The sequence below is a fragment of the Myotis nattereri genome (genome assembly GCF_964212035.1).
Source record: "Myotis nattereri genome assembly, chromosome: 7".
Taxonomy (NCBI): Eukaryota; Metazoa; Chordata; class Mammalia; order Chiroptera; family Vespertilionidae; genus Myotis; species Myotis nattereri.
Window position 1 is genome coordinate 26035323 of NC_138082.1, and position 23268 is coordinate 26058590.

Genomic DNA, 23268 nt, shown 5'->3' on the forward strand with positions numbered 1-23268 from the left:
AGGTGGGGATGCCTGCGTTACCCGGAGCTTCCTGTGCGGAGCATCAGGGCGGGTGTTTGTCCACACCAGGCCCCTCATCAGACAGCTGTTCCTTGCAGGAGGAAGCCTGGCCCAGCCTCCGGAGGCTGCGCATCCTCCTGCACCGCTGACATCCTTCCCATAAAGCAGCAGCAGCAGCAGGGAACGGCTGACATAACCAGTCATCACCTCCTGTGGGCCCTGCTCCCCTCCCACCACCTGGTTGCTCCCCCAGCCCCACCATGGCCTTTGTTCTTGTTTTCTGAACCAAAGCTAGCTTTATCGCTCAGGTGCGGGGAACAGAAATGCCAGGTATAAAGAGAAAACCCCAAACACGCTCATATGCCCTCCGTTATTCTTACGTTCACTGTACTCACTCCCTGGGAACTTTCTGAACTAATTAGTTAAGCAAAACTGGGCCCCAATCCTACTCTCCTCCCGTCCCTGGTGCAAAGAGGGCAGGGCCCAGCGACAGAGGAAGGACGCTCAGCAGGTGAAGGCTGAATATCACCCTGTGCCAAATGATCTCCAGAATGCCACCTGCGGGAGGTCCCCTTCTGCCTGCTGCGAAGCCCTCCTTTTCTTAGAAGGAGAGCTGGGAGTCGGTGGGAGCCTGTGCATGACGGAGGTTCTTCCTCTAGGTGGGGAGGGCCCTTGCTTGGCAGTTAAGGGGAGGATGTGGGCTTTATCAGGCAGCAACTCCAGACTCAGGGAGCCTCTCCTATCGGCCAGGCAGAAGAAGGTCGAGGGCACCAATATTCTACTGTGTCGACAGGGACCAGCATTTCTAGGGCTGAATTCACAATTAAACTCACTTGGCTCTTTTGAAATCGGGGTGCTATTTCCAAGGCTGCCATGTGAAACACTGTTAGGTGGTAGGTACAGTTTGCCCATTTACCTAGTTCACAAATCCTAGTGGAGCACCCATGGGTCAGGCACGGTGCTGAGGTGGGAGCGTGCACAAAAGTGGACTCGGCCCCACACTCCTGGAGCGGATGGTCTAGAGCCTGGCTTCTCATCAGGGCAGGTTCGTCCCTCAGGGAACATCTGGCAACATCTGGAGACATTTTGGGTTGTCACAACTGGTGGGGAGGATGCTACTGTCTAGTGAGCAGAGACCTGGGATGCTGCTCAACATCCTGCAAGGCCCAGGAGAACGCGGCCCAGCAAGGACGGTCTGCTCCACAACATCAACAGGGCCGAGGGGGACACGGGAGGAGGGCCACGCAGGTGGACACAGAGGATGAGCTGGATATGACTGGACAAAGGGGCAGAGGAATGGGGACAGGGCCCAGTGTCCCAGACGGAGGCCTGGAAACAGATTCTGGAAATGTGTTCATTTTAACACTATACCACCTTACAGTCTTTCTAAGACAAGGTCCACTCTGTCTGGGGACAAACAGCGCATCGTGACACACACCAGAGTCCAAACGAGACAGAAGCTGAAGAATCATTCACACTCATGTCCACCCTGCCCCACGGCTTCTTCCTCAACCACCAGGCACCGCACACTAGAAGAGGCAGGAAGTGAAACCCATTTTTACTAGCTTAGTCATGATACTAAAAGCATGACCCAAAAAAGGAAAGACTGGTAAGTCAGACCTCATCAAAATTACAAATATTTGCTCCACAAAAGGCTGCAGAGATGATGAAAAGACAAGCTGCAGGCTAGGAGAAAATATTGCCGCCCACCTATCTGACAAAGACCAGTAGCTAGAAAATACAAAGGACTCTCACAATGCAACAGTAAACAGAAAACAGCAATCCAATCAGAAAATGGTCCAAAGACACGGACTGACAGTTCACTGAAGAGGATACACAGATGGCAAATAAGCCCATGAAAAGATGTTCAACATCATTCGCCATTAGGGAAGTGCAAATTAAAACCACTACACACCCATCAGAATGGCTAAAATAAAAACGAACGATAACACCAAATGCTGGAGAAGATGCAGAGAAATTGGATACCACACATTGCTGGTGGGAATGTAGAATGGTGTAGCCACTCTGCAAAAACAGTTTGGCAGTTCCTTAACCATATGATCTAGCAATCTTGGACATCTATCTCAGGGAAACGAAAACTCTTGTTCACACAAAATCTATGCGCCAATGTTCATAGCAGCTTTATTCGCAATAGCCCCAAACTGGAAAATATCCAGTGACCAGTAACTGTCCTTCAATAGGCGAACGGTTAAACAAATCATGACACATTCACACCACGGACCACTACCCAGCAATAAAAAGGGATGGACTACGGATACACACAGCAACTTGGATGGCTCTAAAGGCAATTATACTGAGTGAAAAAAAAGTCAATTCCAAAAGGTTACATACTATGATTCAATTTGTAAAATAGTCTTAAAATGACAAAATTATAGAGATGGAGAATATATTAGAGGTTACAAGAAATTGGGGAAGATGGGAGGGAAAGGGATGGATGTGACTGTAAAAGCGTGACATGAGGGGGCCTTGTGATGGAACTATTCTGTGTCTTGACTATGGAGTTGACCACACAATATACAGGTGATAAAACATTACAGATGTGTACACACACAAACACACACACACATACAAATACATACACACATGAATGCATGTAAAACTGCTGAAATCTGATAAGGTGGATGGATTGTACCAATGCCAGTTTCCTAGCTGTGGTATTTATTGTTGTGTCCTGTAGTTATGCAAGATATTACTTTGGGGGGAACTAGGTGACCAGTAAATGGGATCTCTCTGTATTATTTTTTTTATAACTGGATAGGAATCTATAACTCTGTTAACATCAAAAGTAAAAACAACAAAACAAAAAGAACCCTTATTTTAAAATTGTAGTCAGCAAACAAATGTACCTTAAGACAGATCTTTTATTCACTTTAATTCCTTTCCCCATCCTGCAACTAGAAATGTCAATCTTCTAAAAAACATACCAATAATGTTTTTGCATAACTGTGCCTTTTCATAATTTGTGACAGCCTCAATTCTTAGCTTCTGTAGGCTCCTGAGACAAACCACCCAAGTTAATACCCAAGCTCCATTACCAATTTACTGTGTGACTTCGACAGGTATATAACTTCACTGTGCCTTAGTTTCTACATCTGTACAATGGGTATAATAGTAGCCCCTGCCTTTCAGACTGCTGAGAGGCATAAAAAGGAGGAATCTATCTCAGGTTCCTCCACCTTCGACTGAGGGTCACTCGAAGCTGGCTCTGCCACTTACAACCATTATCATGGAAGGTTGAAGCATCCTTGGTCTCTATCCTCAGCCTCTTAGGGTTTACACACCAACCCATCTGAACAGTTCCCTCAACTGCAAAATGTCCCCAGATTCCAAGTTCTAAAAATTGAAAGGAATTTTAAAAGCTGCCTTTTCTATTTACTTGTGGTCTTTTTTTCCATTGTGGCCCATTCCCTTCATTTCTTTGTTGTAGAAGAGGTTCAAGGCTCTAGTTAGTATGTGACTTTATCACAGTTTCGCCTCTAGTCACAAGTCCTCAGAGAAGGTGGCCTTGCCCTCGGGGGAGAAGCAGCAGGGCCCCAAGTAGCCTCCAAGAATGGCCCTGGTGATGGGACCAGAAAGTGACTCATGGTCACTGGGTGAATTAGGAAATGGGCCTCAGGCTCTGCTGATTTTCCTTGTGTTCTTTCCAAGCCATGGCCAGGCTCAGGAATGAGGAAAAGTGTTTCCTAGCAGCATAAACTTAAATAAGGCATGATTAGACTAAAGCAATTTTTAAAACATTTCAGTACGACAAAGCCCATAAAAAAACCCTGTCTCCGTGGTTGAGAGACTCAGTGGTAGACTCTGGATTGTAAGCCGAGGCTCATCACTGTGTTATTTGCTTAGATGGAGGAAATATCTAACACAGAAAACGCCTGATGCCTGCACACGGAAGCCACTTAGAAATAACTGGGAAGCCCATTGCAATGGTAACTGAAAAGAAGGGGCAATCCAGGAGAAATAGCTTGAATTTTAGCAAATAGAGCAGACTCTAAAACCTTGAATTTCTTTTTCTAAAAAAAAAGATTGGGTAGAAAGATATCAAAGTCCCCTTGCCCATTTTCACAGAAATATTAGGATCAGAGAAAAAAGCCTCCTCATCTCTGGGCTTATTGTTCCTGCAGTTTCTGCATCTCAGAGAGTGGGCACCCCATCCACCCAAGAATCGAAGCAGAAAGTCTGGGTGTCATCCTTCATCCTTTCCCGGGCCCATTAGAACCACTGCAAACTCTTTCATTCTTCCTCTGAGTGTTCCTGCATGGCCTACTCTTCCCACCTCCTCTGCCCTCAGTCCAGCCACCAGACTTCCTGGAAGAGGACATTAGTCTCCTCTACCCAACTCACAGTCTGCTCTGCCCCAGTGACCTTGCCGATAGGAAAGGCTGACCATGCCCCTCGTCACCGAGACCTGCATCAAACCCTCCAGAGGCCTCCCTAAGCTCTTGCAATGAAATGCAAACCTTGCCGGGGTCCAGCCCCAGGGGGTCCAGGGGTCCCCAAAGGTGTGGACGGAGTCGGCGAAGAAGGAATGACAAGGAGGCAGCGTTCAGTTGATCAGCAGCCTAGCCAGGATCTCTAGCCAGGATCTCCAGCCAAGTTCTGGTCTGGATCTCCAGCGAAGTTCTGTGTCCATGTTCTCTTGCTAGGTTCTCCAGCCAAGTTTTGGTCTGGATCTCCAGAGAGGTTCTGCTCTGGATCTCCAGCGAAGTTCTGGTTAGGATCTCCAGCCAGGTTCTGTGGCCATGTTCCCTCGCTAGGTTCTCCAGCCAGGTTCTGTCCAGGTTCTCCAGCCAGGTTCAGTCACCAGGTTCTAGTCAGGTTCTCTTGCCAATTTCTGTAGTCAGGTTCAGTCCAGGATCTTTTGCCATGTTCTCTCCAGCGAAGTTCTTCTGTCTGTAGGTTCTGTGTAGGTTCTGTCTTCTTGGTTCTGTCTTCTTAGTTCTGTCTCCTGCTGTCTTGTTACATCTGTATTTATACCAGTTGATTCAATCCTATCAATCTCTATTACAAAGGTTAGGGCGTTTCTTATCTCCATTCCAGGGAGTAAAGATTATGTAGCTTAAGCATGATTGTTCGTAGTTAAAGTGATTAATTACCCGCCTGGCACTTAGTTGAGGGTTTTATTCCCTCCCTAACTTCAGGGGAAAATCCCTACCTGGGGAAACAATCTTTCTCAGAGAGGAGACCTTGGTTAAAACACATAGTGCCAAGAAGGTGAGCGAACATTTTAAGAACAGTATGCCATATATGCCAGGTCCTTTGAAACAGCAAGGATACCCAGTTGGCCTCCTGGGCTGGATTTCTTCCTTCTAGACATACACTCTCCCCTTGGGAGGTCGCAGAACCTTTCCAGCCTCAGCCCTCCATATGTGCATTCCTTCTGGCTAGAGCATTTGTCTCCTCTCCCTCTCTTTGTACCTGAGGGTGGGGCAGGGAGGGACCTTGTGGGTCCTGTCACCACTCTTCCCCATCATCTAACATGGCACATGGGACACCGAGGTGCTCTCTATGTAATCAAGGCACTGATGAAGAAAGCAGGCTTCAACAACCAACATGATTCACTTCAGGTATTAACCTTGATTACAGAAGCCACCATCTTATAAGCAGGTTGGGATCTAAATTATTTGGGGAAGTCATTTGTTAAAAGAAGTTCTAGAGCAAGCTTTCACAGCATTGGATCTACTGACATTGGGGAGGGGGGAGGTTGTGGGCTGGGTGTTGTCCTGTGTATTATAGGATGGTTAGCATTATCTCTGGTTAAACCAACTAGATGCTAGTAGTTTCCCCCTCCCCTCATTGTGACAACCAAATTAAATGTCTGGAGACATCAACAAAAGTTCCTGGAGGAGAGAGGGAGGATTACCCCTGGTTGAGAACCACTGATTTAGAGAAAAATTAAAAACTGGTGGTTATGATTTTAATTCTGCCCACAAAATGCCTGATTGATTAACCTTTTTCTGAATCACTTGAGCAATAATGCGGTAATACAGTATCACCTAACATCAAGTGTCTATTGACCACTGTTACAGCATCATTTCAGTGGGAACATGCATTCCAAACTCCTAGATATGTTTATGAACCACCATGGAGGGCATGGTTGGTCCATCCCAAGACTCAACTTAGCTTTCGGCATCAATAATCTCTCTCAGTGATGTCTGATGTGAGACAGGTGGCAAAGAATGGTGGGGTACTGTGGGGCGGGGGGTAGGAGGAGAGGGAGAAATAGAAAGTCAGATAAGAGCTGGGGAAAGGATTTGATCTTTCGTCTGTGTCTGGTAGATGAAAACAGGAGAGGGAAATGGAGAATGCCCAGTGCCTCGGGTCCTTCCTGAGAGCCCTGAGAGCACCATCCCACAGAATCCTCAGGCAGTTGAGCATTCTCTTTCTGACCACAGTGTGGCACAACCCAGGAATGAAATGTGAAAGTCTAAATCTCAATACTGCTCTAACCCCTTGGACTAAGGGTATATTGAGCTCGGAGCACCTCTTCAGGAATGCAAAATAACTTCCTGGTTTTACCTGCCACATGGCAACAATATTTTCAATTGTTGGTTAAATTGCAAATGCCCCATGAATCATTTAAATAAATCTCACATGTATGAAATAGTCAATTGTGTTCTCTGAGCAATTCCCAGCTGTAAAAATAGAGCCACACGGAACAGATTTCTTTTTCTGCAGCTAATTGAAAATACTGCACATATAATGCATGATTTAAAGCTCCCAGGAGGAATTTCAATTTGTGTTCCCCATTTTAAAATGTACAATCAAATGCTGTCTTAAAGTGCTCCACACATTTAAGTCAATATTGCTTGCCTGAAGCACCCCAACCACTCCTAAATTTTCACACTATGAATTGATGACCTGAGATTTTTAATGCTCTGGGTGACTTTCAAAACAATGGCTTTAATAGGGCTGTGTTTCCTGAGAAAACAAACACTCCTAGAATTGACTGATTCAAATGTCTGTGGCCCAGAGAAAATCTCCAAAACAGCAGCAAAACGCCTGCCAGCAGGAAGGGACCACGTAGAACATCCTTCACCTGGGAGCCCAAGCAGTGATCTCAAGTGCCCACAGCACCTCCCTAGAGTTAGAAAGGCTGCCTCAATATTCTTGACCATTGATCAAATGGGAGATGGCAGAATGTGTGACAATGAGGAAGAGACTGTCAAAGTAACACGTGCCAAAGAAGGAGTGCCCAGGCTCAGGGCCTGGGGGGGAAGGGGAGTTAACAGATTGAAGATCATTGTCCATGTCTAATAGAACGTTAGAGCTTGCACAATACTCAGATTTCCTGCTTAATGCGACAGCTGAGGTCCTGTACCACAACTCAAGCACATGGAAGACATTACAGGATGAAGGGAGAGCACGGGCTGAAGTTGAGCTGTAGATGAACAGAGGATAGAAGTACTTAGAGGACTAAGATACAAGGTAGAACAGGGCAGGTAGCATTAAGCGTTCCAGGCGAACAAGGAAATTGTCAAGTTGCCTTTACTTTACATGCAATCACATTAAATTCGATCATTAGTGTTCCTCTATCCAGCCAATTAGTAAGAGGTGAAAATCTTACCCTACTAGCCAAGACGAGAGAGTGATGAGCAATTCTGGCAACAGACAAATGATAATCAAACTAGCAAAGAATTCAAAGCATCAGAATTTAGAGTCAAATAACATAGTAGACACTTGATGCATATTTATCAAATGAGTTAAAGTACCACTCACAACTTACTGTTGTTCGTTAGATATGCAAACCTTTAACCCTTAGCTTTTGTTCCAAAAATTAAGAAATGGAATGAGAAATAATGATAGAACTCAGAAATGATCTGTTTCAAAAACTTGACATCAAGGGCTAAGGTCTTATCTATAACTAAGGCGTAGATGTCCCCAACATTTGGGGATGAAGGCACCTACTATTGGTGGAACTCTTGACATCTGACTAGGAACTGCCCTACAGGCCATAGGGAACTAACTCAGGTTGAGGTCTGTGACTTGAGCCATAATCTCTCTCATTTACTTTCATACTGTACTTACCAATTAACCCAGTAACAACTGGGCTTCCCATGAAGACTTGTTAATGTGGGAACGTGCTAACTGGCCAAGGGGCCATCTTCCAATTCTGTCTCTTGTGTGTGGTAACTGTTTGTCTCTCTGACCTGTAACAATCCTGGGGGTCCTAACAAATCTAGTTTATCTTCTGTGTTTTGTGCTGTGGATGCCCCTCAGCAATGCCATCTCCAGAGAGCCCACCTAAGCAGGCAGCATCTCAGACTTCACACAAATAAAATGCAGCACCATTTGATGACCCAGCCTATGGTTTTTCTTCTCCCTTGGGCACCACTGACTATTTATTTACAACCTTTTCCCCAGGGCAAATGGAGGGAAGGCAGGACTGAACTTGTGCTTCATAACCTGAGAAGGAAGAAGACAAAGGAAGAGCTCAGTGTAGTTCAGTCAGCTTCCTAACCCACCCATGTCCCCAAGTTCAGGGATGAATGGCTCAGGGAAATAAACAGACGGAAAACATCCTTCCTACCCCCTCTCCAAATATATTAAAGATTTCACATTAAAAAAAAATGGATTCCATTTTTTCATTGGATGACCAGGGATGCTTTGGACTAAGTTTTGGCAGCCACAAAAGTGATTCTGTGGTACCTGGGTATACTTTCATCTCTTCTTTCTCAGTTACCCATTCTGGTTCTTGTAATTGAGTCCCCTCTCTACTCGGGTGTAGTACAAGAGACGCAAACAGGTTTAGCCCATCCACCTCCTTCAGAGTAAGTTTTGGGTACATATTACAGGTAAAATAGTTATGCAAAGGAAGTTGGAAATGGGAAATTATATGAAACATCCTCCTATGTAAATTAAATAAGTAAATAGAGATATATGTATCTTTAGGCATAGGATCTAGAAATATTCTAAAGTAGGAAGAGAGAATGAGGGATAGGGAAGATAATTAGTAACCACTTTAAGAAGGGCTCCTCAGCTTTTATCTCTGGTCCTTTGCTCTCTTCTTTCAGTACAAAGAGTTTGTAAACAAATAAAATCACAAAGATATATTTAAGAAGATGACCGCTCTACAGTTAAATTTCCCCCCGACAACCAGTGGACCAGCAAAGCTCCGCAAACCTTAGAAACCATCTGAAGTGATGGGAAGCACAATTCCAAACGTCTTTAGTCACCTAACACTGAGGTTCTCCCTTTAGCTTGACTTAGCTTCTTTGCTGACGTCCCTGCTGATGCATTTCGAAGGGATTTGGTGGGGTTAGGAGAGCTGTTCAGCTATTTCCCAGGAAAAACCTGTTTCTACTTTAACACAACTGTGGAATAGGCCTGTTGTCTAATCCTAGGCCTGCCTTGCCTCAGATACATCACATACCTGCTCTGTGACTCAGTTTCCTCATCTATGAAATCAATGATAATTCCCTCTCCCATCCTGTACCTCAGAAGGTTGCTACAAGGATCACACGAGACACCATCCTGAGAAATGACATAAGTCTCAGGCACCACAGGACTTTTTCTCACAGGACCAGCCCTTTCACTTTCCCACATCCAAAGCTAAGGCAGAAGAACATGAATTTCTGGAATTAAAAACCAATGACTTCATGAAACTTCTTGTCACCTTTGTCTAACCTCTGCTATAAGCTACCAATGGAGGAATCTTTAGGGATGGAGGAGACCCAGCCTCTTTTTGTCAAAATTTTATAAGGAGAGAAATATTCTAAATTTCTCCAATTTCTCATAACCAGTTATGGAGAAGATGTCCTATTCATCAACAATGAAGCTGGTGAGTAGCTGCCTAGGAGATGTGAGGGGGGACATTTATACAGCTCCTACTCTGTGCATGCTATCTCACTGAATGTCACTTAAGCTTGGGATATAGTTGAGGTAACAGAGATGCAGACAGAGTGAGTCATCTGCCCACATCACATAGCAAGGAAGAGATGAGAAACCACATGGATATGCCTCCCGAGAGAGAGCAGAGATGCTTATGCTTCTGTCACCTGCCTCTACCTATTCAATCCCTCCAGGTCCTTTTCCATTCCCTCAGTCGGCCCTCAGGATTGGCACTGATCCCATTCTGGAACTTTTGCCTTCCCTTTAGTTCCCAGATGCAGAAAAGAGTTTTCAGTACATCTGACGACCCTTTCCCACACGGTAAGGGGCACCTCTTCTCCCAGGATGAAGTTCTTTCTTTGATTAGGTTCTAATTACATATGCTTCAATATATGATGATAATTCCCAAAATAAGACAGCCTTCCCTTTTTCCCAATGAGAAGATCTCCCACAACCCTTCTCCACTCCCACCCAAGTTTTGGTTAACTGGACTAAAAGAACTTTATGACCAATATGTAAAAATCACACATATTATGATTTGGAAATAGTACTTTTCTTTCTATCCCCACCTTCCAAGAAGCAATTTTATTCAGAGTTCTCCCAGGCATCGTCTACATGCCTGTCATCGCTGTTTGAGTTGTCTAACAGTTTGTCTGAACCCATCAGCTCCTTCTCGTCCAAGTTGTCTCGGATACAGCACTTTGCAAATCTCTGTGTGACACTGTCACGGAAAAATCCATCCTAAGCCACAAGAAGCCTTCCTGGAGCATCAGGACAGCTGCCCTCAGAGGTAAAAATACATTCCGGCTCCCCACAGCGGATCACTGACCATGATACTTTTGAACAGTCCTCATAAAACTTCATTTGACAATAACACTTTCATTGTTTTTTCTTCAGGGATTGAATCTCTTCCCTGGAAGGAGTTATTTCCTTGAATTTAGCCATAGAGAGTGTGTGAGAGACTAAATGACCAACTCTTTATTATGGATACAAGTCAACAACAATCCTACAAAATTTAGGGCAAAAAGGGTTTTGTGGAGAGCAATGTGGAAAAAAAAATGACTGCATCACTCATGAGGGCTGCCTGGGCATTCGTGTTTATCTGCAACCCCGCCGACAGCGCACACAGGGCACACACAGACCTCCCTCTCACACACGCTATGTGAGTGAGGACTGACATGTGAGAAACTCCTATGTGTGAGGGGCTTTGCTGTTAGCACTGCTGAGCCTCCTGGACTCCTGGGAAGCAGGAATTGCAGCCCTGATTTCATGTGGGAGGACGTTGAGACCTGGAGATGGTCCATCACTGGCCCACATCTACAGAATGAACTTGGGCAGCCGTGAGGATGCAGGGAGGCAGTGCCTGTAAAGAGCTTTTGTAGCCCAAAGCTCATGCTGGCCCGTGACTGCTCTGTCATTAGGGTCACACACTGCTCCCCCTGAGTCCTTTCACTCCAAGAGGGAATGGAGAGACTTCATGCAGCTTCCAGCGATTCAGTCCACACCGACCACCCCAGTCTGCCCCCGCTGCGCATCGCATCTGTAGCACTCACTCGGCAGAAGTGAGTGAAACAGTGCGGTACTGAGGGTCAGGGCACATGGTCAGCAAACTGCGGCTCGCGAGCCGCATGCGGCTCTTTGGCCCCTTGAGTGTGGCTCTTCCTAAGCCTCAGGAGTACCCTAATTAAGTTAATAACAATGTACCTACCTATATAGTTTAAGTTTAAAAAATTTGGCTCTCAAAAGAAATTTCAATCGTTGTACTGTTGATATTTGGCTCTGTTGACTAATGAGTTTGCCGACCACTGTTTTAGACTATGTTGTATTGTTCAAGTATCACAGATATGCCTGTTCTACCTAAATATGTAAGATCCTCAAAGGTCAATCTGTTTTGTGGATACTTCTGTGTCCTTCAGAGCACCTGTTAATACAATAAGTGCTTAAAAACTAGCTCTTAAACTGAAAGTCACCCAAATACAACAGGGCTGCCACTTTCCAGTCCTTTGAAGACCTGTGTGGGCCAGATTCATCTGGAGTAAGTCTTGGGGAATCTCTTTACTCTCTGGGAATAATCCTCTTTGAGATCACAGAAATGAACAACACGGAGAAAAGTAGGCATGAATCAGCCAAGTGGCTTTAAGAAATGGATGGTAACTGTCCCCAAGTCAGTGGGGTACTCTGAGGACTAATCAAGGGTGGATGACAGGTGGTGGCAGATCTGTCACCACACTGTACCCAGACTTGGCATCTGGAGAGGTGACAAATGACAGGAGCAGAGACATGAGCTCTCAACCTGCCACAGCCCTGACCTTGCCAAGTGACCTAAATCACTGTCCTTCCTATCTCCCCGTCTGTGAAACGGGGACAACTCTGTCTTTTGCTGCATGGAAGGTGACAGCAGTATCATCTCCATTCTCTTGCTATGGAAATGGGGCAGAGATTGGGGTGTATTTCTGTGTCCACAAACTACTAAGCATAGACCTACCTGGGTTTAAACCCAGGTTCCTTGGACTCTCAAATTCATCCTCTGTGCAGCAATGTCCCGACCCTTCACCTGTGGGTATTCGGAGAAGTTAAATGACTGCTTTGCCTCAGTCATCCACTGCACATAATGCTTCAGAACAAAATATCTCCATGGCAGAGACACATGGGGGGAAGTCTCAGCAGGGTGCTTCACACACCCGAATCTCAGATTTCTCACCTATAAACTAGTACCAATCTCTACGTTACAAGGGCTGTTAGGATTCAACACAATCATATATAAAATGTGCCCAACAGTACTCGACACACTGATGATCCATCATCTTTCCTTTGCTGCTCCCTTCAAGCATCTTTGGGCAGGTACTGTGGAAGGAGCCCAGAATGATAAGACAGACCAAACAATCCTCAAGGGCTCCAACCAGTGCAGAAAAGACGCACACATAAGTAGAACACAGGTAGAGAGTAAGACAAAAGCATAATTTTGCCCATGGCATATGTGAAAAAAATACTATCCTCCTCACAGAAATTTTAGGCTAATAAGTGATAAAATATACATGCATTGGAACAACTATGTTGAAAGGACTTGCTGAATTAATTCACATTAGTATGACTAGCACTTGAATATTCATAATTTACCTCCTTGCTGCACAAGAACAGGTTTACTATGAATACTTTGGCATCTCTGGCCAATCCTCCAAATGGTTATTTTAATTAACATGTCATTAAGAAATGAACACAGGTTTGGCATAAGATGATATGAGTCTATCGGTAAATGAATTTCAAAGCGAAAATCCCCACCGTTAGAAAGAAAGCTCTCTTTATAATTAAGTCATCACACACACTCCCTGACATCTACCATCCCACTGTCCGAGCAACAATTCAGGTGTGGGTGTGCACTGAGTGCTGTGTAAAATCCCAAATGAATATTTGCCAGTAAATTCCCCCAAAATCATATTAATGGCAGCATAGAATACACTTCCTATCTGGGTACGCTTGCTGAAGTTAATTGAATATTCATAGAACTCTTTTGTATACTGAGGGAATCAAATCATAATTAAATGACCACATGTTTTAAATACATTCAGCATGTGTTTCAAATGGTTATTACTGGGTATCTGGACATCACTGGATACAGTAAGAATGACATTTTCACATCTGAAAAACAAAAAAAGAAGACTCTGGATGCTCTTTATTATTTGGTCTAATATTGCAAAGACAGGAATATTAAGCCAAATGGAGTTTCTTCTACTCCATAGACCTTTATTCATTCTTTGTAACTAACATAAGAAAGAAAACACACCTCGCCTGACAGGGTTAGCCTGAAATGTGCCCCTAGAAAGACCTCCTGGGAACACAGCTCTCACATTTCCTCACACAGAGGAGTAAGAGGGAGTTTATTTCATGCACAAACCATCCTTTGCTCCACAGCCAGTCCTGGAAGACCTGGAAGCCTGCAGGAAGGACAGATGACCACTGATCACTGGGAGTACTGCCAACCGAGAGTGCTACAGGAAAGGAGTCTGGAAACAAAGCACGTGAACACACAGAGCAAGTCACTCATTCTCCAGGTCAAAGACAGAAAGGAAACATGAGTTCCAGAGGAATGAACTGCTCACCAGAACAAACGGAAGCCCCACCACCTCCACGTCATGTCCTAGAAGTCAGCTCCATTCTAACCCCTGTGCTCAGCACCTGAACTATACTCTCTACCTCATCCCCATGAGACTTAACACATGATTACCTTCATGCCCAACTCACAGATGAAGGAACTGAGGCTTGGAAAAGTTTAGCAAATTGGCTATGATCTCCTGGCCTCCAGCTAGTAATTGATCAAATCTGGATTCAGACCAAAAACCACTGGCCTCCCAATCCTCCACACTCCAGATTACTACATGAAACGAAGGAAGGGGGGGAGGAGGGGAACTAAATATACTACTTAGATGTGACAAATTTTGAAATAAAGGTAACTATTTAAAACAGAAAGAACAATAAAAACTAGGAAAAGTTAAATCTCAAACAATAATCTAAGCTAAGTCTTCATAGGTTTGTGGAGTTCAATTAGGCATCTTTTAAAAATCACGCCCCACTTTTCCTTTGGTCATGTTGAGTCTGACCCAGCTCAGTCTAAGTTACTCCCTTGGAGCCTGGGTAAATGCACTCTACCTTTTCAACCCAAAAGTCAGTATTAATTTTAGAGTTTGAGTCCCATGAGAAAACAAGTGTCGAAGGAACAAACTGGGGCAGGTGAGGTCCAAGGCATAAAAACATTACTTGAAACATAACACAGAAATATTAGCCTCTCCCTGTCTCGAGTGTTTTGGCTTGTGATTGAAGGCTATTACCTGTGCACAGCAAAGGGAGAAGATGCTCTTTTGAGAGGAGGCATATTGTTTGACAGGAATTTCTTTTTGAGAAGTTATGAAAATTGATGGGAAATAAATCTTTGAACATTCGTGGTATCAGCTCACAGTTCACACATTTACAGACCTGGGTTCAGGCTCTGGCATTGACACACCAAGGTTGTATGTATGACGGAGGACACTCCGGCTGCTCCACACTCTTTCCCAGCTGTTCCAGTGGAAAGGATACTGCCTCTGTCCTACAGGCAAACCCAAGGCTCCCGGAGACAGCACAGAGCCTCTGCCAACTGCAAACAAACTAATGGCAGTTGGGGTAACTTGCCTGTGCAGCACACCTCTCTCAGTGCTCCCGCCCCTCCTGACCACAGGCTTGAACATGTGACTCAGACTCTGGCCAATCATAATATCCCATTCCCCTGACCACAGCCATTGGTCCAGGGAAAGGCACATGATCCAAACTGAGCCAATCGGAGTGCCTCCCTAGGATTTTTCCAATTGGAAATGGCAGAAAGCCCCTCTTTCCTCTTTGATCATGAGGCTGTAGGGAGGTGAGCCTGCAGCTGCCTTTAGTCATGGTCCCCGAATCAAGAAAACCTCCAGAGACAAGAGGCAGGGAGGGAGAAAAGAGAGAAGCAAGGCCCTGAGTCATTGGTTCCAGTCACCTCCAGGGCCAGAGGCATCTCTGCCATCCCCAGGGGTGGCAATGCAAACCAATAGCTCCACCTCACACCCCATGTTTGTGTCAATTCTTTTTATTTAGGTTTCTGCCCTTTTAAGAAAAGATAATGCCGTAGTTGATAGCTCATATAATCTAAACAGTAACCAAATCCTCCATAAACATAATTTCTTCCTAAGTGGATTTCTTATTTTAAAAATGAACAAAAAATTAGCAGAGGAAGCAAACACTGCATTACTTACAAAGCATTTTTAAAAAAATACATTTTATTGATTTTTTATAGAGAGGAAGGGAGAGGGATAGAGAGTTAGAAACATCGATGAGAGAAACATCGATCAGCTGCCTCCTGCACATGTCCCACCGGGGATGTGCCCGCAACCAAGGTACATGCCCTTGACCGGAATCGAACCTGGGACCCCTCAGCCCCCAGGTGAGCCAAACCGGTGCTGGCAACACAGCATTTTCTTAAAATAAAAAAAGAAAAATCTATTTTCATTTACAATCACCTTACTTATTTTAAGTGGACTTTGTAGTTGGCGTTAAACTCTCTCACATACCCAAACCCACTTTCAAAATTTGGTCCATTAAAAACTTTGGCTAAAATCAAGCAGTTATTTTTTTTTTCTAGAACTATATTAGTTGGCACTAAATGGAAAGGAAAGAACTGATGCTAATCCTCCAGGTTACCAGAGTTCTGACTGCAGGGCTGAGGAGGACATTACAAAAACAAACCAAGTATATTTACCAAGATTCGCAGTCACTACAACAAATCCTTCTGCCTTTGCAAAAGATTTTTTTCTTCTTTTACACGGAAATCACCTCTACATTATCTCTGTCTCAAGGATGAACTGATAAAAACAGAAAGGCACTGTGGATTGCAATTCTGGAATTATCTTCTGAAGCAAAGGACAAAGTCTGAGGTCAAACTGAAGCAAGAGCATCAGGTGTTCCGGATCTAATCTTGAACGAGGGCGTGTCCACCTCAACCTTTGAAGGAATTCAAGGATGAAACAGGGGACATTTTTGTCAATATGCATGAATGGAATTACAAATAGAAGGTTGCCTAGGCTCAGTAGCCATCCACATGCACAAAAAGCCCCAGAGGGAATGCCAACTTCTCTGGACTGGGCTTACATCCAGACCTAGAAATCTAACCAGGATATGGGGAGAATCATTGACTGTGTAAACAGACTTGGACTGCTGGGTGAAAGGCGGCATTTCTCAAAAGAGAAATAAAATCTTACTAATCTCTCAGTGTTCATAGGCAAACTGTGAACTTGTGGATAACAAATAACTTAAAGATGTAGTTTGCTGCATCTTTGACTCCATTCTATACCAAAGGGTTTTGTGTATGTGTGTGTTTTTAAACCCAACACTGATTTTTCAGGTCAGACCTGTAATCTATTTACGAGGAAAGTTGGTTTTGGAAAGAAAAGATGGGCACATTTATGGATGAAGATAATGGTTTACAAAGAAGAGCCAAGTATATGGGACACAATTTACTTAATATGTTTTATGAATCCATCCAACTAGGAATACAAACTAAATAAATCTTCATGTTGGCCCTCAGTGCTATTTCTGAGTACTAAAGAGCCAAACTGAATGATTTCATAGGTGTAAAAGAAAAAGAAGAATTTCATGTAGATAAACATGAGACCAGGCAGACAGCTCTTTGTTCATCGGGGGATGGAGAGCTGGATGGAGGGATTGAGCAAAAAGGAAAAAAAAAAAAAGAGAGAGAGAATTTATGGGCATGGACAACAGTGTGGTGATTTCTAGGGTGGAAGTGGAAGAGGGCATAGAGGGGATAAATGGGGATGGGAAAATAAATTAAAAAATACACTTAAAAAATTTCCTCTAGATCTGATATTTATGAGAAAGTTGGATCAGACAGAAAAATAACTCTAGAACTTACATTTCTTAAAAAAATAAGACACCTTTCTGATAATTATTTCAACATACCCATTGAGCCATTGTATAGACAAAGAAATTAAGTTCTAGGTGGCCAGCTATACAAATCATTGTAGGCACAGCCCAAACCCTCTTCCAACCCAGGACTCTTTCCATCGCACTTGGCTGAAGACATTGGCCAAAAACTACTACTGGGGGGAAAAGCCAGCAAGAAGGCATGCATCACCATCATGGAGAAGATTAATGGAAATAAAGCAGAAAGCATTCTCCTACCTTGTACAAATCATGAAATAGAGCACAGCCCAGCCAATGGACCTCAAGGAAGACAGAACCAAGCCAAGAGAAGTTCAGATGAGGATAACTGACCACAGACACAGAAGCACTTCTGTATTAGGCTTCTGCTTTTTTTCTCCTGGCCTTTTTTTCCTAAGTAATGCTCACTCTCAGAAGACATGGCTGATCAAAGATTTCCTTTAACATAAAGATATACAGTGTGGGGCAAAAGTAGGTTTACAGTTGTGAGTACACGAAACAGTTAACAGAGCTATTGTAATAATCCTAACCTGCATGTCTTTTTCCATATGAACAACTGTAAACCTACTTTCCCCCCACCCGGTAATATTACGTAAATGCAGAAGTACCAGAACCAGAGGTGGAGGTCTGGGGGCAGAGCTCCCTTTCAGCCTGAAAAACAAGCACTCTTTCATAAAATATGTAGTAAACTTATAACAAAAGGGAATACAGTTTAGTTCAGAAATCCATTAAATACCTTTGGGTCATGCACCCCTGCAGGTGCAAATGAAACTAACATGCAGGCTTGGTGGGTAAAGCATGTTGCTATAACACAGCAACTGCCATCAGGGTAGGGTGTGTGTGTGTGTGTGTGTGCGCGCAAGCACATTATAGATCTGCCATAGAAGGCGGGGGGTAGTGATTTTCAGGAAGGACTTTTTGGAATAGGTGATACTGGACCTGGGTCTTGAAAAGGGGGGAAGATTCCCAGACAATCAATGCAGACAGAAGATGAAGAAAAAGAATTCTAGGCAGCGGTTCAGTATTGGCAAAGGCAAGGAAGGTACGAGGAGTCTGCAGGAAGTTTTTGCAAGAAAATAAAAGTTTTGGGAAGCGCTGGAGGCAGGGAGATGGGAAGGGATTGAAGAAAGCTTAGGCTTTCAGTCATTACAAATGGCTGGCATCCTAGAGTGTCCCTGTGGGGGACAGTGGCGCACTGTGGAATGTTCCCTGGCTGAGTGCTAAGGAGTTGTTGAGCCAGGCCTGTCCAATGCAGCTGAGTGCCTTTGGGAACATATTGTCTGACTCTGGGTACCATGTGTTAAATGGGGCCTTCCATGTTCCAGACGCTGAGAGTAGGTGGGGCAGCCCATGCTCCCATATTTAGTCCCCCACTGTTTGGGATGTGTAATCCACCATGCCCCCCTTCCTCCCAGGGAGGCCCTGAGAAAGCAGCAGGGTGGAGAGGTCTGTGGAGATGGCTGTAAACAGCAGAGACTGCATCCCAATTCATGTATCAACCATGATCCTTAAAGAAACTTGGGTACAACGCCATAGAAAGATGCTAGAGCTCACCTCTCAATCTGAGACACCCAACCTGTCAGAGTTGGGTTTGTCCCAAAGACAAGAGGGAGGCACTGGGTTTCTTTTCAGGAGGGACACAGCAGATTTGGGTTTGAGGGGCAGGAGGAAAGTCATCCAGGAGGAGTACATGGAAGACGGTTGAAAGGGGTGCAAAACCAGGTGTGAGAGAGCAGGCAGACCGGTGGTGAGCCACTAGGGAATCACAGGCTGTCATGGTCTCCCAGCCTGTGGCCACTAGCTCAGAGCCCCTGGGAGCCAGAAAGCTACTATAGTGAGGGCCACAGGTCCAGGGGAACCAGAAAGCAAGCAACCTCCAGCGTGGCCGGGCACTGGAAACTCCATGCCAGCCAAGTGTTGCCACATAGGAATGTTAGCCTCATGTTCCAGGTCTTCTGACTTTTAAGAGAAGCTATAAATCCAAATGACATCTTAATACTTCTAAATATAACTCAGTGTTTGTATACTTGTCCAGGCCAACAACACATCTGCCAGCTGCAGATGACACACTGGCCACCATTTTGCCAGTTCTACACTCTGAAGCAGGGCAGGGCCAGTGTGACCCAGCAGAGGTTTCCAGGACTTCACAGCATGAAGAAGCAATGCGACTTGGCGGCTGTCTGGATGTGGGAAGAGCTGGAAGAGACTAGCATCACTGTGAGGTTCCTGCGTTAGCACCTTGGTGAATGGTTGAGCCACCATATTAAACAAACAAACAAAAAAACACAAAACAAAAACACAGCCCTACTGGTGTAGCTCAGTGGTTGAGAATGGACCTATGAACCAGGAGGTCATGGTTCGATTTCTGGTCAGGGCACATGCTTTGGTAGCAGGCTCGATTCCTAGTGGGGGGTGTGCAGGAGCAGCCAATCTATGATTCTCTCTCATCAATAATGTTTATTTCTCTCTCTTCCTCTCTGAAATCATATATATATATATATATATATATATATATATATCAACATATATATATATCAACATATATATATATATCAATATATATATATATATATATATATATATATATATATATATATAATTTTTAAAGAGAGAGGGACAAACTTGGGCTAAGGATGAAATGAGTCTGGAATGGATGGTGAGAACTAAAACCAGTTTTGGATTTATTGTAGGTTTTCCCTAAAGGGCATGGATAAGTCCACCAGCCTGTAGGTCACCAGCTGGAGACTCACTTTGTACTTGGTGAAAGTTGGAGCTGTGGGCACATGGTCGCCCAAAGGCTACACAAAGACTAAGGACAGAGCCCTGAGTCTCCCCAGGAGGGAGTGGAGAAGCCAGGGAGGCAGAAGGAAAAGCAGGAGGAGGTGGCAACTATGGGAGGAAGAAAGCAGGAGGAGGAAGGAAAGATCACATCTAATTCCACAGGGAGGTCAGGTCTGCAGAGCACCCGCAGGGTGACCCACTCAGGAACTGTGGGTCTTCTGCTGTGGGGAGACTCTGGCCGGCTTGCAGAGAGCTCAGAAGGAAGGGGCAGTGCTAACTCATTTCAGAAGCCCGGGGAGACATGGTGGTAGTTGGAGATGAGGTGAGGATACAGAGATAAGGGAGGTGATGGGATTTTTAAAAATACCTTTAAAAGGGAAAAAAGTTCATAGGGAGACATTAGGCACTGCCACAGGGAGGCCTTCTCTTTAACCTTCTCTATGTTCCCAGTTCCAACTTGACTTTTTCTATTATTCTACCCTATTTATGTTTTATTATCAGACATTTTATGGTAGCATAATTCAGTTTGCTCTTTGTTTCCTCCCACAAGAACGATAATTCAAATAGAGCAGGTACCTGCTATCTTTCCCATACTTTAGTGCCTGGACACAGTAGATGCCTAAGGAGATTCCTGGATGACTGGGTAAAGTTTGTAGGAGGGAAATGGGGTAGGACATGGAGAGATTTTAATCCAGTGGCCCTACTGTAGGGTAGAGTGGGCCATGAAGTCACCTGCCCAAAGGGAAGGAGGAAGAGGAGAGATCTCTTGTGTTGAAGAAGAGTTGCAATGGGAAGGCTGGTCAGCAACCTGGAAGGATGGTTCAGAGACACTGAGATGCTGAAGTGTCTTATTTCACAAGCTGAGCATCCCTGGCCAAGGGCAAGACTCGGATGTGGAGCACTAAGTAGCTAGAGTGGGTGGCGGTCACTGGATTTGAGACGGTCAAGGATCGAGAGCAGCCACACGGAGGAGAAGCGGGGACCTGGCCAACTCACCACCTCACTTCCAAACTCTGCCACCTCAATCTGATTAGTATCTAATCCCTTCTGTCTGGATCGGAAAATTGATGTCCTTTTCAGACTGAGTCATTTTTGTCCTTTTAAAATTACACCCATATGTGACGCTCATGGGAGGCAGAAATTTTCTGTACATATTCATTTTTTAAAGGATAAAAGATAGATGACATCTTGATGACCTTCAATAATTGCCTCACACTGTACAATCTTTGCAAACACTATTTTAATAGAGAATCAAAATGTAAGGGTTGAAAGAAACCTTCGATTATTTAGGCTAACACCTGCGTTTGCAGAGCTGAAGAAGATTATTGCTGAAATACTGCAAACAGCACATAATATCTGATTGAGATCCGCAGAAAGCCTGGAAAGTGTCTTCGATTTTGGAGGTGCGCTTTAGATAGACAAACTAGCAACGTTTACGTTTCTTTCAGTTATCTGTGTTCAACTTTGGATGTAAAATCTCCAAAGTTAAAAAAATTATCACGGACATTGTTCCTGAGCAGTTCAGAGAAGTAAATTGCTCCCTGGCTTGAAAGAGGAAGTCAAACCTTCAAACACCTTTTCATGTGGATGCTAAATAGAAGAATGTTCTCTGCAAAGTAGTCAAAGCAAGACACGGCAGCATTTGAGATTTCTAAGAGACACACATGAGGACTGTTTTTCTTTCCCTAAAACACGAAAACCTCCGATGGCACTTTCCACAGTACCTCAGGTACAGTGAGTGCTGTCTTATGTAATCGGAGCCTTCCCTTCCCAATCAGTTTGTAGGCAAATACCCAATTCCGCCTGGAATTTCGGAGTACTTTTCATCTTACCTGTAGTCACTAACCAGCATCGCAATTCCCATGGGTACAGAAGGTGAAAATAGCAGAGACCTGCTCCTTAGGATTAAAACGGATGGCAACGGCCAATTTAAGCCCCCACCCCCATCCCCACCCCCAAAACCACTGGTCACCCCCACCTCGTTCAGGCAATGGAAACAAGAGTCCGTTTGTCTTTCCTTGTAAGGCGGCGCACATGCAAACTACAGGGTAGGGGATGCCCAGGGAGTACCTGGGCACCTCGGGTTCAGGGCTACGGGGCCAGTTAGGATGGACCCGCAGAAACCACGCGTTCCCCAGGACTCCCAGCTGCGGGCACACCTGGACGCCCCAGCGGCGCGGACCCTCCTCGCCCTGCCCGGGTTCGGGGCACAGGGGCCGGGCGCACAGCAGCCCCGGCCGCCGCAGCCTGAGGGCGGCTGAGAAAGTTCCTCCGCCCCGACGCCGCCGCCCCCCGGCCCCGCGCGCCCCGCAGCCTCCCAGCCGGGAGCAAGGTCGCAGCCGGGAGCCAGTGGCGCGCGGAGGGACAGTCCCCGGCGCAGAGGCATCGCCGCTGCTCCCCTCCCGGCCCTGGACGCCCACGACCGACCGGCGCGCGCACCCCCGTACTCACCGCCCCTGGTTCGGGATCCCCGGTGGGCGAGCCGAAGCCGGGTGGCGGCGCGGCGGGTGATCGGAGGCCGGAGAGCGGCGGCGGCGGCGAGGAGGACGATCCGAGGAGGAAGAGGCGGTGGCGTCTGCAGACTTCGAGTAGCGGGAGCAGCCAGTGCACCCCGGAGCGCTAGCCAGGAGCCGCCGCGGCGGGGGCTTTATCGCCGGCCACCCGGCCCCCGCCCCTTCCTGCCAATCCCGCCCCGCCCCGCCCCGCCTTCCCGCCGCCTCCTTTGTGTGCCAGCGGGCCGCCGCGTCCCCGCGCCCGCACGCTGGGACGCCCCCACTTTTTGCGCCGCCTCGCGGATATCGCCCCCAAGGGGTCACGGTCGTGTCACTGTGCCCAGAAAGCGCCAGGAGACGCGGCGACCCCGAGGTGCGGCGTCCGCTTGGGCCGCGCTGCACGTGGGTCGCGCGGATCCGGGTGTAGGTGGGAGGAGGAGGGACCCGCGGGCTCCCGGCGCGTCCCTGGGACGCTGGGCGAGTGGTCTTAGCTGTCCCCTGGGAGAGACAGGGGAGCGCCTCGGGACAGTGCCCGTCGGTCCGGGTGATGGGGATAACGGTCCCAGGTCGCGGCCAGGAAGGGGTAGATCACCCCTTGAGGTGCTTCTCAGGGTGCCCCAGGGCCCACTGCTCCAGCCACGGGGACGAGGAGCGGCAGCTCGTTGCCTTAAGCGGGGCAGACAAG

At 45.9% G+C, this 23268-nt stretch overlaps 1 protein-coding gene across 1 annotated transcript in view; it reads right to left on the reverse strand.

The window, feature by feature from the left end:
• SERPINE2 (serpin family E member 2) overlaps nt 1-22774 on the reverse strand; it is a 54252-nt gene extending 31478 nt beyond the window's left edge. The window contains exon 1 of the mRNA XM_081095500.1: nt 22543-22774. The gene's annotated coding sequence lies outside the window, so the exon portion shown is untranslated. The remainder of the gene's footprint in view (nt 1-22542) is intronic.
• Nucleotides 22775-23268: the final 494 nt, after the last annotated feature.